Genomic DNA, 16,938 nt, shown 5'->3' with positions numbered 1-16,938 from the left:
CAGCAACCAAAACATGGCTTGAAAATGCATGCCTAGTTCTGTTCTTTCCCCAGTTTAAAGCCTTCCATAGTTTTCTGTAGACCATGGAATAAAAATCAGTTTCTCAGCCATGTGACCCACCTCTGCAGCCTCCCCCTCATACTTGAGCTTACCATCCTGAAGATACCTGTGCTGTTACCCCAGAAAGAAGACCAGCGTTGCTTTATTTATTTTTATCGTTCTATTTTTTTAAATTTATTATGGTAAAATATATATAACAAGATGTTTGCCATTTCAATCGTTTTTACACATACAATTTCAGTGACCTTAATTACATTCACCATGTGCAACCATTACCACTATCTGTTTCCAAGTTTTTTATCACCCTTAACAGAAACTCAGTGCCCACTAGGCAATTAATTCCCCTTCCTCCATTACCCTAAAAAAAAAAAAAAACTAATTAACTTTGGTCTCTATGATATTTCATATAAGTGGAATCATACTATAGTTGTCCTTTTGTGTTTGGCTTATTTCACTTAGCATGATGTTTTCAAGGTTTGTGTGTGTCATAGCATGAATCAGAACTGTATTTCTTTTTATGACTGAATAATACTCCATTGTGTATATATATCACATTTTGTTTATCCGTTCATCTGTTGATGGACACTTGGATTGTTTCCATCTTTTTGGCTATTGTGAATAATACTGTAATGAACACTGGTGTACAAGTATCTGCATTCCTGCTTTCAAGTCTTTGAAGGTAGGTACATAGGAGTGGAATTGCTAAGTCATGTGGTAATTCCATGTTTAACTTTTTGAGGAATTGACAACCTGTTTTCCACACTGACTGCACCATTTTATAATCCCACCAGCAATGTATGAGGGTTTCAGTTTCTCCACATCTTTGTCAACACTTGCTGTTTTCCATTTTTCTGACATCCATCCTAAGCAAAAAAAAAAAGTTACTGAGTTGATTCTGATTCACAGTGACCTTGTAGGACAGAGTAGAACTGCCCCATAGGGTTTCTGAGGAGTGGCTGGTGAATTTGAACTTATGACCTTTCTAGTTAGCAGCCAAGCTCTTAGCCACTGTACCACCATGGCTCCAATATCCATCCTAGTAGGGGTGAAATGGTATGTCATTATGGATGGTTTTTATTTTCATTTCTGCAATGACAATGAGCATCTTTTCATGTGCTTGTTAGCCATTTGTTTATCTTCTTTGGTGAAATGTGGTACCATGGATCTCTTTGGTAGGGCCCTTCTTGCCATGGTCTTCTAACTCCCACCCAAGTGATTGGGTGGGACTGTGCAGATAGGGTAATTGTGGTCCACCGAAGGGATTTGGAGCCCTGGTGACGGCAGTGGTTAAGTGTTTGGCTACTAACCAAAAGGTTGGCAGTTTGAATCTACCAGCCACTCCTTGGAAACCTTATGGGGCAGTTCTACTCTGAACTACAGGGTCACTATGAGTTGGAATCCACTCGATGGGAACAGGTTTTTTCAAGGGATTGGTCAGTTTTGCCACACCTCTGAGCTTGAAATGAGCCACCCCAGAGATGGGAAAGAGAGGATTCCATCACCACCAAGGAAGGGCAGGCAGGAGAGGAGAGTGTCTCCTTTAGACCCAGGAACCCTGTGCTAAGAACCTGGTGGAACAAGGAGAGAGAGAGCTGAAGAAGCAGTGGCAGAGAAATAATGACAGGAGACAATGTGGTGGGCTTCCTGGCCCACGGAGCAAGAAAGCTGAGTGCCTTTAGGCAGAAGTAGATGGCAAAGTAGAGTGCCTCTGGGCACTTATTGGCAGAGCTAAAAGAGCTTTGTAATACTTGCCCAAGCAGGGCAGAGGCTGAGGGCCAGAGAGGAGTGCCTGCTAGCACGGCTGAGAAGAGACTATCCTGATGGAAGAACTATATCCTGAGAGTTCCTGAGCCTGAACTGTAACCCGTTACTTCCCTAATAAACCCTGTAATTATGGGTATTGTCTGTGAGTTCTGTGTAGCCATTGCAATGAATTATTGAACCCAGCAGAGAAGTGGAGAGTACCGCGGTAGGGACGGTTGGTGTCAAAATCAGTAAAGGTGGCAGGGGGAGGCATGTTTGACCTCTGCCTTGTTGGAATCAGTTTTGGGCTGTTGATCTTGATTCCCCTTCCTCCTTGTTAAGTTAGAAGAGGTCTGACACTGCCCCTATGCCATGTTTACAAAAGTCAATTCAAGGCCTCTGCTCAATTTTTTATTGGGTTGTTTCTCTTTTTGTTGTTGAGTTGTAGGAGTTATTTATCTATATTCTGGATATTAAATCCTTATTAGATATGATGCTCAAATATTTTCTTCCATTCTGTGGGTTGTGTCTTCACTTTGTTGATAAAGTCCTTTGATGCACAACAATTTTTTTTTCATATATTAAATTCTAATGCGTGTACTTTTTTTTTTTTAATTGTGATTTAGGTGAAAGTTTACAGAGCAAATTAATTTCTCATTAAACAGAAACAAATTGTTTTATAACGTTGGCTGGCAACCCCACAATGTGTCAACACTTTCCCCTTCTCCACCCCAGGTTACTTGTTTCCATTCGTCCAGTTTTCCTGTCCTTTCCTGCCTTCTTGTCTTTGCTTTGGGGCTGGTGTGCCCATTAGTCTTATATACATGGTTGAACTATGAAGCTAAGAGAGTTTCTTAACTTCCCTTTGCCTTAGTTTCCGTATTGGTAATAAGCTACTAGTATACCTACCTCAATGGGTTGTTGTAAGGATTAAAATGAGATAAAGTGTAAGTAAAGCTCTTTGGTAGATGTTTGGATCATGATGAGCTCTTAATAAATATAATTAGTATTATTAAACTTACTTTCAAGATGCAAAATGACTCCTGGGCCAGCAATAAGAGACTATAATCTGAACCATGCATTAACACTCCCAAAGAAAGAATCTCGCATTCCAAAGAGGGGTTGGTCATCCATGGTGTCTAGAAAAACAGAGTCACGACATGAAATATTGAACAGTTAATATGCAGGAAAGGAATGGAGCCTTAGCTGAATTAGGTGGAAAAATTCCAGGCCCATTGGTGAGTCATTCCTGGGGCAAAGATAGACACAGGGAATTATAGCCAATGGATGTCCAATTTCTGGCTCCATTGAAGAAATTATCCCAGGTATAAGGTGGTCACCTTAGACATTTGAAACCTGTATTAACCTTCATTTGTTCTGATTTTATGTCTATCTAGCAACATCCACAACTATTTGACATTAAATTTTGCCTTCAGAAAGAAAATGCTGGTCACAGAGACGTAAGTGTTCTGGCATTCTGGCCAGCATGATTATTTTTTCTTTCACTGTAAATTAGTAAACTAGCATTTGGTTTTGTTATAACAGTCTCGTAAGTTTGGTTCATGTGAATCTGCCCTGAAAGATGAATCTATTTAATGCTGTACTGACAAATCAAGTCCTCGGCTTCCAGAGCTAAAGAGCAGACACAGGGCCATGACAAGTTCACCAAGATAAAATATATTATGTGTGAGGCCTCATGGTATGTACTCTGCCTGGATAAAGTATCTTGATATTGCCTTTAAGCCACACACACACACACACACACACACACACGCAAGCCACCTGTATAAGTTATCCATTGCTGTGTAATAAATTACTGCAGAATTTAGCAACTTAAAACACAAACATTTACCTCACAGTTCCATGGGTCAGGAATCCAGGAGTGGCTTAGCTGAGTGATTCTGGCTCACGGACTCTCACAAGCTGCAATCAAAGGGCTGGAGGCATCAAGGCTCCTGATCTGCCTCCAAGCTCATTTATGTGACTGATGGCAGGACTCAGGTCTTCTCTGGTTGTTGGTCAGAGATGACAGTTCCTTGTCACGTGCACCTTTTCATAGGGTAACCCAAAACATGGCAGCCAGCTTCCCTCAGAGCAAGCCAGTGAGAGAGCAAGAGAGTGAGCAAGACAGAAGTTATGATCTTCTTGTAACCTCAGAAGTGACATCCTGTCGATATTGTCATATTCTATTCACTAGAAGAAAGTCACAAGGTCCAGCTCACACTCAAGGGGAAGGGATTATACTGGCCGTGAATACCAGCAGCAGGGATAATTGGGAGCACTATTATAAGCTGCCAACCATAAAGCCTTTTCTATTTTCAAATATGTAAAAATACGCTATTTGTCTTCTACAACCTACTCAAGATTGCAATACAAGGAGTATTAAACAAGTGTCATAGTAGTTCATGTTTGCCACCCTTTATATTGTGTAACTATTTAGCCACTGGAGCCCTGGTGGTACAGTGGTTAAGAGCTTGGCTGCTAACCAGAAGGTCGGCAGTTTGAATCTACCAGCAGCTCCTTGGAAACCCTATGGGGCAGTTCTACTCTGTCTACGGGGTCTCTATGAGTCAGAACTGACTCAACAACAATAGGTAGACCAGTGCCATTACCTATAAGGTACTCAATATATGTTTGTTCAAAGTGTGAATGAATGGGTGGCAAGCATTAGGAACATAAAAATGAAGATGAAAAGGCAATGTTTCTGCCCTTGAGATGTTATTATTGTTGTTAGGTGCCATTGAGTTAGTTCTGACTCAGAACGAAATACTACCCAGTCCTGAGCCATCTTCACAATAGTAGCTATGTTTGAACCCATTGTTGCAGCCACTGTGTCAGTCCATCTCATTGAGGGCCTTAGTATCTATTGGAGAAACAGATAAGCAACCAGAGTTTTAACACAGTAAGATAATAGACATAATTCATTTTTCAGCAAGTCCTTATTGAGCATGTACTGTATTCGAAGTGCCCTTCTGGGTGCCAAGGATATATAACAGTGAACACTGATAAAATCACTGCTCTAGTGGGAGAGCTAATATTCTGATGACTAAGACATATAATAAGTAAATCACTAAGTATGGTAGAATTTGTCAGATGGTGCTAAATGCTTACAGGGAAAATAAAGCAGGAAAACTGGGATAAGGCATGCTGGGCTATGGGTGAGGGGCAGAGGAAAGGCCAGGTTTGAGCAAACTCCTAAAGGAGGAAAGGAAGTAGCCATCAACTATCCCAGAAGAGGGAACTGCAAAGGGCCAAAAGTAGGAGTATGTTTGGGTGTTCAAGGACGTGCAAGAAGGCCAGTGTGCCTGGAGCTGAGGAAAGGAGAGAGAGTAGGAAGAGATTCGCAGAGGGGATCAGAAAGCCTAAGGCTTTTTGAGCCACACCAATTTGGACTTTTATTGTGAATCAGCTGGAAAGCCATTGAGAGTATTGAAGAGCATTGGGTGTGTACAACCACAGGAGATACTAAATGCTGGAGGAAGAAGTCTACTTGCAGAAGTCAGAGAAGGAGGCTTTCCAGAGGAAGAGGCTCTTAAGCTGAGACATGGAGGATGAGTTTGTCAGGCAAAGATGAGGGAGCAACAAAAGTTCAGAAACTAAAGTAAGCATGGTATAGTCAGGCACCTACAATGAATACAATAGAGCTGGGGAGGAACATCCAAGGTTGGCCTAGCTTGGTCATCCATAAAAAACCCATGCACAATGCAAAGGAAGTTAGACTTTCTCCACTAATGTAGACAGAGGTGACTGTGGAGGTACTTCTAGAGAGCTGAGTGAGATAGATTTTGATATAAGAAACCCATATTGATCATACTGTGAAAGAGAGGTTGAAAAAAGTGAAGCTAGCTTAGACAAAGGAGATTGGTCAGGAGGTTAGAACAAGAATCCACTGGGGAATGAGGGCCTGGACCAGGTAGTGCAGGGGGTTACAGAGGGTAGGAAGGGAGGGCCCAGGTAGGAAGGACACTAGAGACTGTACATGTAAGGAACACCCAGAGTGTGGGTAACACTGTGTATGACTGTGTAACTAAGTGGGCTGAGCTTCCATCCTGGACTTGCATTTGACCTTCAGCACTCTGTGCCCTGATCACAGCAAGCTCCCAACTAGAGGTTTCTGTTTGACTCTATCCCATCAGCCAGGCTCAGGGACTACTCCTTGGTCAACACTGCCAGCAAGGAATCTGTGTTAGCATCTGGGAGAACTATCCTAGCCACACCCACAGAAAGCTGGTCATCCTGAGCCAGCCATGCTGCTGGGACTTTCCCACTCATGTTTGAGTTCCTGAACATGATGAGAATTTCCTTCTTCCAATGAAAATGACTGGGGCCTCTGGGACCTCACCATTCTCCCCTCACAGTTAACCAGGCCCTGGGACTGAGTGTGGGGTCCTGCATCCCCTTGACTTGATCAAACACTGCAGGCCCTCCCTTGGCAGTCTGAGCAAAAGGTCCATCTGCCTGTCTCTATTACATGAGGGCTGGTCTCTCCTAGAGGGGCCAGGACTAGATCTGTGATTTTTTTTTTTTTTAAATATTGTATTTTTAAGTGTATATATTAAAACCCAAAACCTGTTGCCATTGAGTAGATTCTGACTCATAGCAACCCTGTAGAACAAAGTAGAACTGCCCCATAGGGTTTCCAAGGAGTGGTTAGTGGGTTTGAACTGCCTGCCTTTTGCTTAGCAGCCGTAGCTCTTAACCACTACACCACCAGGGTTTCCGTGTATGTATTGGCAAATGTTAAAAATATATTAATCACAAATTCAGTTTTCTGGGTGACTTGAAGGTTTTAGCTCTTTTACTAATCTCCATCAAGTATTCCCAGTTCTTTGATAGATCAGTTGACCTTTCTCCATCTTAGGTAAAACTCTTAGCAAGCCCAGCATCCAAAACCCCTTTCCAGCCAGATAGGTGCCCCACCTAATACCCTCCTCCAAAGAAATGTCCTGGTTGCCATGCCACTGGTTCTATCACAACTCTTACCAGCAAACACACAATCTTCTCCTAACCCCTTTCATATTCATATCCACAGCATACAAACCAGATTAGGAATGTCCTACAGAATAGCAGTAACAGCTGCAAGAGGCCAGCTTGTGACTGGCTGTCAGGCAATAACATGTTCATGAGAAATGCCCAGCCTTTAAGGACCCAAGACCTAGTTCTCAACGGCATTCATACTTCGCTGATCTTTCCTACTTGCAAAGGTTGTTTTGTAGAGCACATGAGCCTTCTCTCCCAGTAAGGCAGAGGGATGAAAAAAGAAAAGTCTCTCCATCAGGGGAACATACATTCCAAATGCCAAGTGGGCTTTTGTCAGCCACAAAGATGCTTTGTATTCTATAACAATACTTTTGGTCACATTTTTCTAGTATGTTAATAGTGTTGATGCCACAGGATGATAACTGCATTCCACCAGACACAATTTGATTTTCTATGAACAAGAACTACATGTATTACTATCAGTTTTTACAGCTTAGAGTTGTAAAATAGCCTAAAGACAATGAAAGGTGGAGATAACCTGGATGGTTGAGTCCATTTCAAACTCTTCCCAGTTCTTCCTAGACTTGAAAAGTGTGCTTGCTGCTCTAGAACACTGGTTTGTCCGATGGGAGATAGCACTTCCGCTGAGTGTGCAGCTTTCTTTTTGGCAGCTGCTATTAGTCAAGGATGATTTTCTTCTCTATCCTTGTAATAAGAGGGGGAGAATGCAAGCAGACTGGTGATCACCTGTATATGGTCTTGACAGCTGAGTCTTTTTCTTCTTAGTTTATTGGTATTTTGTCCAGTAAAATGTTCCAAAACATGACAGCAAGCTTATTCCCTCTTTTTTTTTAAAAAAAAAGATATTTTATTGATTTTCAATCACAAAGTATTTAACTTTGTACTTTTGGGCCCAGCACAAAGTCTAGCATGCCCTAGCTATTGATAAGTATAGGCAGAGGGGACAAAATAAGCCACAAAATGGATGACAGTCATAAAAGGAAAGTTATTTTGTGCTACTTCTCTGCTCTCCACTGGCTTCCTTCTGCCCTTAGAGAAAATCCTAAGCCTGTGAGGCGCATTATGGTCAGGCTCTCTTCACCTCTGGAGCTCACTTCACCCCTTTTTACCTGGCTTCCCACACCCTACCACACCAGCACCAGCACACCACCACACCTCTGCCCACAATGCTCCACATTTCAGTCTTGGCATAATTGTCACTGTCTGTAATGGGCTCTTCAGCACCTCAGTTGGGATCAAACCCCCTTATCTTCTGTTTCATAGCATCCTGTGTTTTGACTTCATGTAATTTGTTCCGACTTGGTGAAAATTTTGTAATTCTCTTTCTTCCCAGATGTTCTAAGTTTGTAGAAGGCAGAAACCCTGACATTTTTTCATGGGCTGCTGTATCCCTGCCACCAGCACAGAGAAGCTGCTCAGTAACCACATGCTGATAGAATGCAGGGCCCCTGAGGGCCACCGAGCAGCCTGGAGGTAGTGGTCTCTGTGTGCCGTACATCAGCCCTGCAATATCAACTAATCCATTCCGATTTGGGAGCATGATGAGAGAAGGCTTGGAAAAGTCTTTGTTGGCTCTTGGGGAGAATCCTCACCGGGTCCAGGGAGACTGAATCTGACTTCTCTGAGGGCCCCGGGTTTGTATATGGGAAGGGGCCTGACTTGCGAGCCTACAGGGAGTTCCACAACCACATGGCCCAGAATGTGAGGGAACACCAGTCTTTCTAACTTGCAGTCTTATAAATGTTCTCTAAATGTCAACTGTCGATTTTGTTGGTGTTCATAGTTCTTGCTGGTGTCTCCGTGCAAGTATCATGAATAACTTAGAGAAAGCACTTACTGGGTGGTGGGACTAAGGGGGTCTCCCCACTCTTTAAATCCTTCCATCCATACTTTCTGTAATAAGCATATTTTGGTTTTGTCATGGAAAAACAATCAGCTTTATTTTTAAAACATGAATGCACAGACTATGGCCAGTTCTTCCTTTACACAGCTTTCTCTACAAAATGACTAAAAAGCTGCACTGGTTTCATTCTAAGCTAAGACCTAAAATGACAGGACAATGTGAGACTAACTCACTGGAAAAGTTATAACAATCTGCTTATATAATAGGAGATAATGTAATATATTTTTTGAAGACTTTCATCCAAATATTTAAAATTAAAAAAAAAAAAAGTTGCTTCCCAGCTACCTGGAAAACTGTGTTTCTCCGAGCTCTCAAAGGCAGAACATATCAATCTTCTTGGAACACAGTGGAACACAGCATGGATGGATGGATAGGCTGCCTGTGGTAGACCCTGCAGCACATAGCAAGGCTGGAAATTCTTGGACCATGAGGGATTTTCTAAAGAGATTCCCTTGAAAATACTTGTCTTTCTACAACTGAATGCTCCGTGCCCTCTGCAAACACCCCAGAACATATGCTGGAGGAAAAATATTGGAGCATAAATACAAGGTTCTGAAGTGTCAAATAATTGTTTGTTTAATAATCCTATTCATGTTACTGAACTGCATAAAGCACTCAGTGAAGCCTTAAGCACAATTCTGTAGACTGTTATTATCCCAGAATGATGAGAAAATTGAGGCTTACAGAAAAGCAATGACTTTCCTATGGTCACAGAGTACAGATGTTGGGTGATTCATGCAATCAACACAAATATTCTGTGCTTCCTGTGAAGTATCATAGAGATGGGCATAGAGAAATAACACTCTGAAGAAATGGCTACAATATGGAATGCTGGTCATTGGGGTGGAATGTGCTCTGTGGGTTGTCATAGCATGTGGAATGTATTCTCCCAGACTGGGGCAGTTGGGAAAGTTTCCCAGAAGAAAGGAGGCTTTTACAGAATATATGTAACTGGAGAAGACAGAAGAGAGGAATCAGAGGATGATTTTAACAGCAACACACCTACACATACACACACACGCAAATGAGACTCTAACTAGGAGACAGATGCAGGATGCTACTGTTTTAGCTTCCTAGTGCTGCTGTAACAAAAAATAACACAAGCGAATGGCTTTAAAGAACAAGCATTTATTGTCTCACAAATAATTTGGGATGCTAGGAGTCTTCATTGCTAGAGAATAACCATTTCTAATTTTATAATAAGGCTGATTGGTTTTCTCTCATAAAAGTACACACAGTTGGGCCTGAAATTCGATTTTCCCTACTTAGAAGCTAATAAGTTAACCCGTTACTGTTTCATGGACACTGGTAGAAGACATGAAACTCCTGGACCAGAGACAGAGGACTTTATTCCTCATGGTGCAGGACATAGCATGAGCATTAGTTTTTGTTGGTTTCTCTTATTCCCAGGCCCCATGTCTATGATACTGTGAAATCAGATGGGTGGTCTGCAATCACATGGGTGGTGTACATGCATCAGGTTAGCTTCATAGCTGAGGAATAGTGAATTTAGGGAATCTACTGCTTTTTATAGTAAAAAGTAAACAAGCCAGTTCTTTGTCCTGGAGTGAGACATGACTTCATCCCTCAGTGTTGCTCACTGCAGACTCAACCCTGAGACATGACCTGGGTAAAGAGCGATCCGTGAATTCTTGGCACACCCAGCAAGACACGCAGATGTGCAAAAAACCCATGGAGGACTGTATCTCCCAACAATACTTACTATAGAAAATATGAACAACAAAACAAAGAAAACCTAGCTCCTACTACATTTCCCAGCAAATGCATTGTTTACATAGCCTAACAAACTGTATCCAGAGTTGAGCAAGTCTTGTAGGCAGCTGCTGAAGTCACATCTGAAGTTCAGGTGAATATACTTTAGTAAATATATACACAACAGAACATTTCCATTTCAGTGTTCTTCACGTGTACAGTTCAGTGACATAATTTGTGTTTATCATGTGACGCAACCATCACCATTATCCATTTCCAAGTTTTTCCGTTACTTTAACAGAAGCTCAGTGTCCCCTAAGCAATGAGTCCCCCTTTCTACCTCAGGTGATAGTATTTTTGAACCTGTGACACAAATACTTCTGCTAGGGGCAGGTGAAGCTCCTCAGACATTTTTAGCCTCACTACTTGGGACTGAGGATAGTCCTACACATGGAGTTATTGAGGGGTCCATTCTCCGTTTCCCCAACTCTTGAGGGTTATCCTTCAGGTGCCCCAGGGGTGGTGCTAATACCCTCCTTCTCTGAACACAGTTTCCTAGCACAGCCTGCTTAAGATTGTCCTTGTCCAAGCCCTCGCCTCTTCCCTAATATGCTATCACATCTGAGCAAGTCACAAAAAATAGGTTAGAATAAGGGCCAGTCTGCACAGCAGAACATCAACCTTCAATTCTGAGCTCAGAACACTCCTTGTTCCTCAGCTTGTATCATATTTCAGCAGTCTTTACATTTCTCTACCGTGTGTTCATTGCTTATCCTTTCTTCATTCAACTTATTAAATATACATTGAGGGGCTACTAGACTGGAAACTGCTAGGCAATGAAGGTGCACATTTCTGCCCTCAGGAAATTGAACCTGAAGAAATTTCATGCACGTGGTTTTTTTTTTTGTTTTTTTGATTAACAGCGGAATACTGTGTGGAAACACACCAAATGTTCACCATTATGGAAGTCAACTATGTTATGGGATTTGTTTTTTGAAAAAGAGCCAAACAAGACCCCCTATTACTATTCAAAAATGAAACCTATTGAAAAAGTAATCGCTTAGTCTGGGTAGACTATCTGAAAAGAAACTACTAAATTTATTTCCTTTGAAATTACTAGCAAAGATGTACTTATGATTTTAAAAATGAAATAGCAAAATGAATTTAAAAGAAGTTATGCAAGACAGCATCAACAGGTCACTTGATCTGGTGAAAAGAAAGAGAACGTCCATATCGAACAACTAAGTAAGGAAACTAAGATCAGACCTAAGCAGACAACAGCTTGGGTTGTGCTCTCTCCCTCTCACAGTCCCAAGAGAAAAGGAGGACAGTTACTCAGGTGAGAACACAGGCTGGCCCAGCCATGGACTGTTGGCCTTGCTCATCATTGCTACCTGTTGCCCCACGGGTCCAGAACTACTCCTCCAACAGCACAGTCTAGAAATAATCCTTCGCAGCCTGGCCTTGTTGTTTTCACCCGCCCGTGTTGTAGAAAACACTCACTTTTTGCTGATGGTGTTAGTCAGAATCAACTCGACAGCACACAACAACGATAAACTCTTTATTACTCCATTGACTTCTTGAAAAAATTATGGCAACATACAATTTTTTTACTCTCCTAGCCAACACTTTGAAAAATCAAGTTTTTAAGAAAAAAACTTCTTGGACTCCATTGATTAGTATTTCCTGAAGAAAATTTTAGTCTTTTGGCTCCAAATTAACAAAATACCATTCAATAACCAATTACAAGCCATTAGATTTCAGCCTATAGCACTAATATCCCTTAGACGAATTTATAAAAACAAAAAAATATATGAGTGCTGATGATTGTACAGATTTTTGTAGTGAATAAATCTTTGAAGTGACAGAAATCTTAACTAAATAGTAATCAATTAAGGCTATGTCCCACTCTTTTCCTCCTGCCCTTTTCTTCACCAGAAAGGAAATTAGAAGGGGCCTTAATTTGAGGGGCTTTGCTACCCAGCCAACAAGAGTGCCTTCAGATCAAAACCTCGCACACAAGAACTCTGTATGTTAGATTTTATAATTCCCAATTTATAGAAACAACAGAGTTCAGTAACTTATCCAAGGTCGCTTTCACTCAGCTAAATGATTGATTGAAACCAGGTCTGTTAAACCAGTAAGTCTGTGCTTTTCAGGGCAGGGAAGAAAGTTCGCTGAAGGCAGGAGTTTGTGGGTGGGACACCAATCCTTACCTCTTCCCACCCAACCAGAGCTGCTCTGCGGTTCTCTGTTTTACGTCTTGAGTGTCTGGCTAAGAAGACATTGGAAGAGATGCTTTTGGTGGTTAAAAGGAAAAGACAGATCTTTTGGGGCTGAATTAAATACAGCCTGATGTTCATTTATTTATTATAAAAATTCCTGATGTTCATTTATTTATTATAAAAATTCTGACAATAATAGTGGTTCTCAAATTTTGTGGGCATAAGGATCAGCGTGGGTGTTTAACCTGGAGCTTCCTAAGCCCCACCCTGAGATCAGATGGACTGGGTCTGGCGTAAAGCATAGGAATCTGCAGCTTTAGCTGGGGCCGCACGAGAATTTGATACAGGTGGCGAAAGAACTGCATTTAGAGAAAATGAGCAAAGATGTTTAAGAAACCACTTGATCTGTTGTTACTAGGTGCCGTTGAGTCAATTTTGACTCAGCGTGACCGCATATGGCAGAGTAGAACTGCCCCATAGGGTTTTCTTGGCTGCAATTTTCATGTGAGCAGATAGCCAGGTCTTTCTCCTGGGGGTGGTTGTGTGGATTTGAACTGCCAACCTTTCACTTAGCAGCCAGGGGCCGAGCACTTAACCACTGTGCTACTGGGGCTCCTTTCGCAGGAGTGCTAGCAAATAGTAACAAGCCTTTAAAAGAGCTCTGCTGCTAACCAAAATGTCGGCAGTTCAAATCCACCAGCCATTCCTTGGAAACCCTATTGGGCAGTTCTACTCTGTCCTATAGGGTTGCTATGGGTCAGAATCAACTTGAAGGCAACTTTTTTTTTTTTTTAATTCTGCATAAGCGCCGTCCCTCTGGGAAGCCCTCCTTGAAATGTCCATTGCAGACTTGTCTTTAATCATGGCTCTCTATGGTGATTTGCAGTGGGAAGGAGAAGGTGGATGTTGGTAGCACTAGGCTTAAACCCCTTCACTTACACTAGGAGGCAAATGAATGAGGGATTAAGACTGGAAAGCCAATGGGCATTCCAGAAAGGGAATTCCTGGGTGGTGCAAAGGTTGAACAAAGATTGATGATTTAAACCTTCCCAGAATTTTGAAAATCCTGTGGAGCGCATGGGGTTGCCATGAGTTGGAATGAACCTGAGAGCCACTAACAACAACACACTATTTATACTAAATTGTACCTGCACCTTCATTCACAACAGCAGAAAGGAAATCCTCAACCCGATTAAATAAAGAAACCAAGACGCTATCCTCCTGAGTGACATCAAGCAGTATTTCTTAGGAACGAAGAGCAGGGCACATTTCTCATCTACAAATCACAGCCTGACAGCTAGTCCCAGAGAAATCTCTTTCAGCTGAGAGCAAAATGTGAGCCTAATGAAGCAATAATGATGGATTAGTGGAAGCTCCAGATTTTCCTTGCAAGAAGTGTTAGCAATTTGCTGGTAGGGTTCTTGAAGCTGCTTTTGCTGAGGTTTTGATATAGCATAAGGACCCCTGATAGCTCAGTGGTTAAAGCGATCAAATGCTAACCAAAAGGCTGATGTTTGAAACCATCAGTGGCCCTGTGGGAGAAAGACATGGCAGTCTTCTTTTGTAGAGATTTACATCCTTGGAAAACCTGTGGGGTCACTATGAGTTGGAATCAACTCAATGGCAATGGGTTTTGTTTGGTTTTGGTTTGACATAGCATGGAGCCCTGGTGGCACAGTGGTTAAGAACTTGGCTGCTAACCACAAGGGTGGCAGTTCAAATCCTCCAACTGCTTCTTGGAAACACTGTGGGAAAGTTCTACCCTGTCCTATAGGGTCACTATGAGCCGGAATCGACTTGATGGCAACAGGTTTGGTTTTCGGTTTGACATAGCATTTTAAAAAATCTATCTGTAACAAATGTGTTTCGCTGATGGAGATAGGTGAGAGGTGGTTGTGGTTTAAATGTCCCCCAGTACCTCCCCGCAGCCACTATCAGTGGATGAAACTTGGTGATCAATTCTTTCTTTATCATCAAAAAGTCTAGTGTGGCCTGGACCCCGCTCTTTCCTCCAGGAGAGACAGAGGATATCAGGGCTTCAGTTTTACAGATTTTATACTTGGCTTAAAAACCAAGGTTTAATTCAGCTCCATGTTAGGGAGCATGTGCAGTATGTAGCCCAGCCAGGGGCCTGAGAGAGGCCCACAGAGAGTCAGGGTCATCCTCAGACTATCCCCAGGTGGATCCTCCTGTGCCAGGTGGGCTTCACTGGGTAAGGAACTTGGCCACAGGTGGGGCAGTCCCAGGAGCATTGCTGGCCTTGGATGACCAGTGAATATGTATGTTGCTGGGACATTTCCCACAGGTGCTCTTAATCCAAGTAGACATGTAACCAATGAGTGACTCCCAAACCTGGCTGCTCCTTCTCAGTCTCTTGCATGGCGTGTGTTTCCATGCTTTTTTCTTACATGTTCAGAGAGTCTTGGCTTGCTAGGTATCCCCACATGATCTTGCATAAAAACCAAAAACCAAACCTGTTGCTGTTGAGTCGATTCCAACTCATAGAGACCCCATAGGACAGAGTAGAACTGCCCCACACGGTTTGGTCTTGCATACCCAGAAAACCCAGTGTCGTCGAGTCGATTCCGACTCATAGCGACCCTATGGGACAAAGTAGAACTGCCCCATAAAGTTTCCAAGGAGCACCTGGCAGATTCGAACTGCCGACCCTCATAGGTACCTCAAATTCACCATGTCCCAAATTGAATTAATCATTTTCTACATATCCAGACCTCCTCGTGTATTTCCGTTGTGACGAGTGAAATCCTCAGCCACCTAGCTGCCCAAACCACAGCCTTGGAAATCTTCATTGATGCTTCCCTCTCACATACCCTGGATAACCCAATCAAGGCCAAGCCTGGCTCATTTTACTTCATAAATATTCCTTCTGTACATACCCTCCTCTGGATGGATCCTTGGCCACTGCTCTAGTTCAGATGTTCATCATTTCTCCCGTACATTTGCAATAGCTTTCTGACCAATCACTCTTCCAAGGTCCCTCAAAGGAGGTGCTATTGGCCTTTTGAAAAGGATAATTATGAGTTTGTGAAGGATGGTTCCAGCATCACGTGATTATTAGTGTCCACAGCCTGCGCGCATGAATGTTGAGAGCTGTAAAAACTAACCTCTCTTCCCACAAGGGACGCTGGAAAGGAGCTAAGTGTTGTCCAGAGACCCAGGGAAGCCACGCGGCCACAGGCATCAGGGAATGAATGACCTGAACCAAATCTGGAAGCAGGCACCTGTGCCCTTGATGGAGCTTCTATACCCTCTTAGGGTGGGAGTGCAGCTTGCCGAGGGGACATAACTGCAGCAGAAATCCTATCTCTACCTCATCTCCTGTCCTCCCCCAATTGTGGCTTTTAACCTCCTTTATTTTTCTCTTCTTTCTCTGCACATTGGGAGACTTATTTCAAGGACACCGGGGATCTTATTCTTGCAATATTCAAATATCATGCAAATGCCAATTTCTCCCCAACTTGCATCTCTAGTCAAGACATCTCTTCTGAGCTTGAGACCCCGTCTATGCGGAAATTTAACATACAAGTTAAGTGGCTTTTCAAATCCATTTAGAAAGGCAAACTACTCAACAAAGAGTGCTTATACAAATGGGAAAACAGTTTAGATAGATCTTGAGGCATTTATAGAAGTGTATTCCTGATGGTTAAAGAAATCAGTGTAAAAATTATAATGGCTTAGAAGAAAATATAAAAGTTATGTAAAAGTCCTCAACACACAAATGCAAAAACCTTGGAAGTAGAGATTGTTAAAGCTGGCTCTATCAACCTTGAAAACTTCTGTATGACACAGAACAGCATAAACAAAATTCAACGACTAGACTAGTCTAACAGGCAAAGGATTAATCTTCAGAACGTACAAAGAACTCCTACCTATGAATCAAAAACACACATATAATTCTGGATCAATCTCCAGAATATCCAATATTGAGCTGGATAAACCATATTCATAGTTGTTTACAAAAGAAAAAATATGACCACAAAATATGAAAATTATTCAATCTAATTGGTAATCAGGGGAATTAAAATTGAAGTAGCAATTTTCTTCCCTCTCTCCCAATTGAAAACAGAGAATATAGGAGCGAAGACAAGATATTCCTCCACACACGGGAAACCTGGGGTGGAAAGGGGGAGTGTGCTGCCACATTATAGGGATTGCAACTAGTGTCACATAACAATATGTGTATACATTTTTATATGAGAAGTTAACTTGAGCTTTAAACTTTCACATGAAGCACCAAAAAAAAAAAAAAAGAGAGAGAGAAAGAAATGATTC

This window comes from Loxodonta africana, chromosome 15 (assembly GCF_030014295.1).
Source record: "Loxodonta africana isolate mLoxAfr1 chromosome 15, mLoxAfr1.hap2, whole genome shotgun sequence".
NCBI classification, from domain to species: Eukaryota; Metazoa; Chordata; class Mammalia; order Proboscidea; family Elephantidae; genus Loxodonta; species Loxodonta africana.
The sequence above is the reverse complement of the archived record's forward strand: the minus strand, read 5'-3'. Positions refer to the sequence as shown.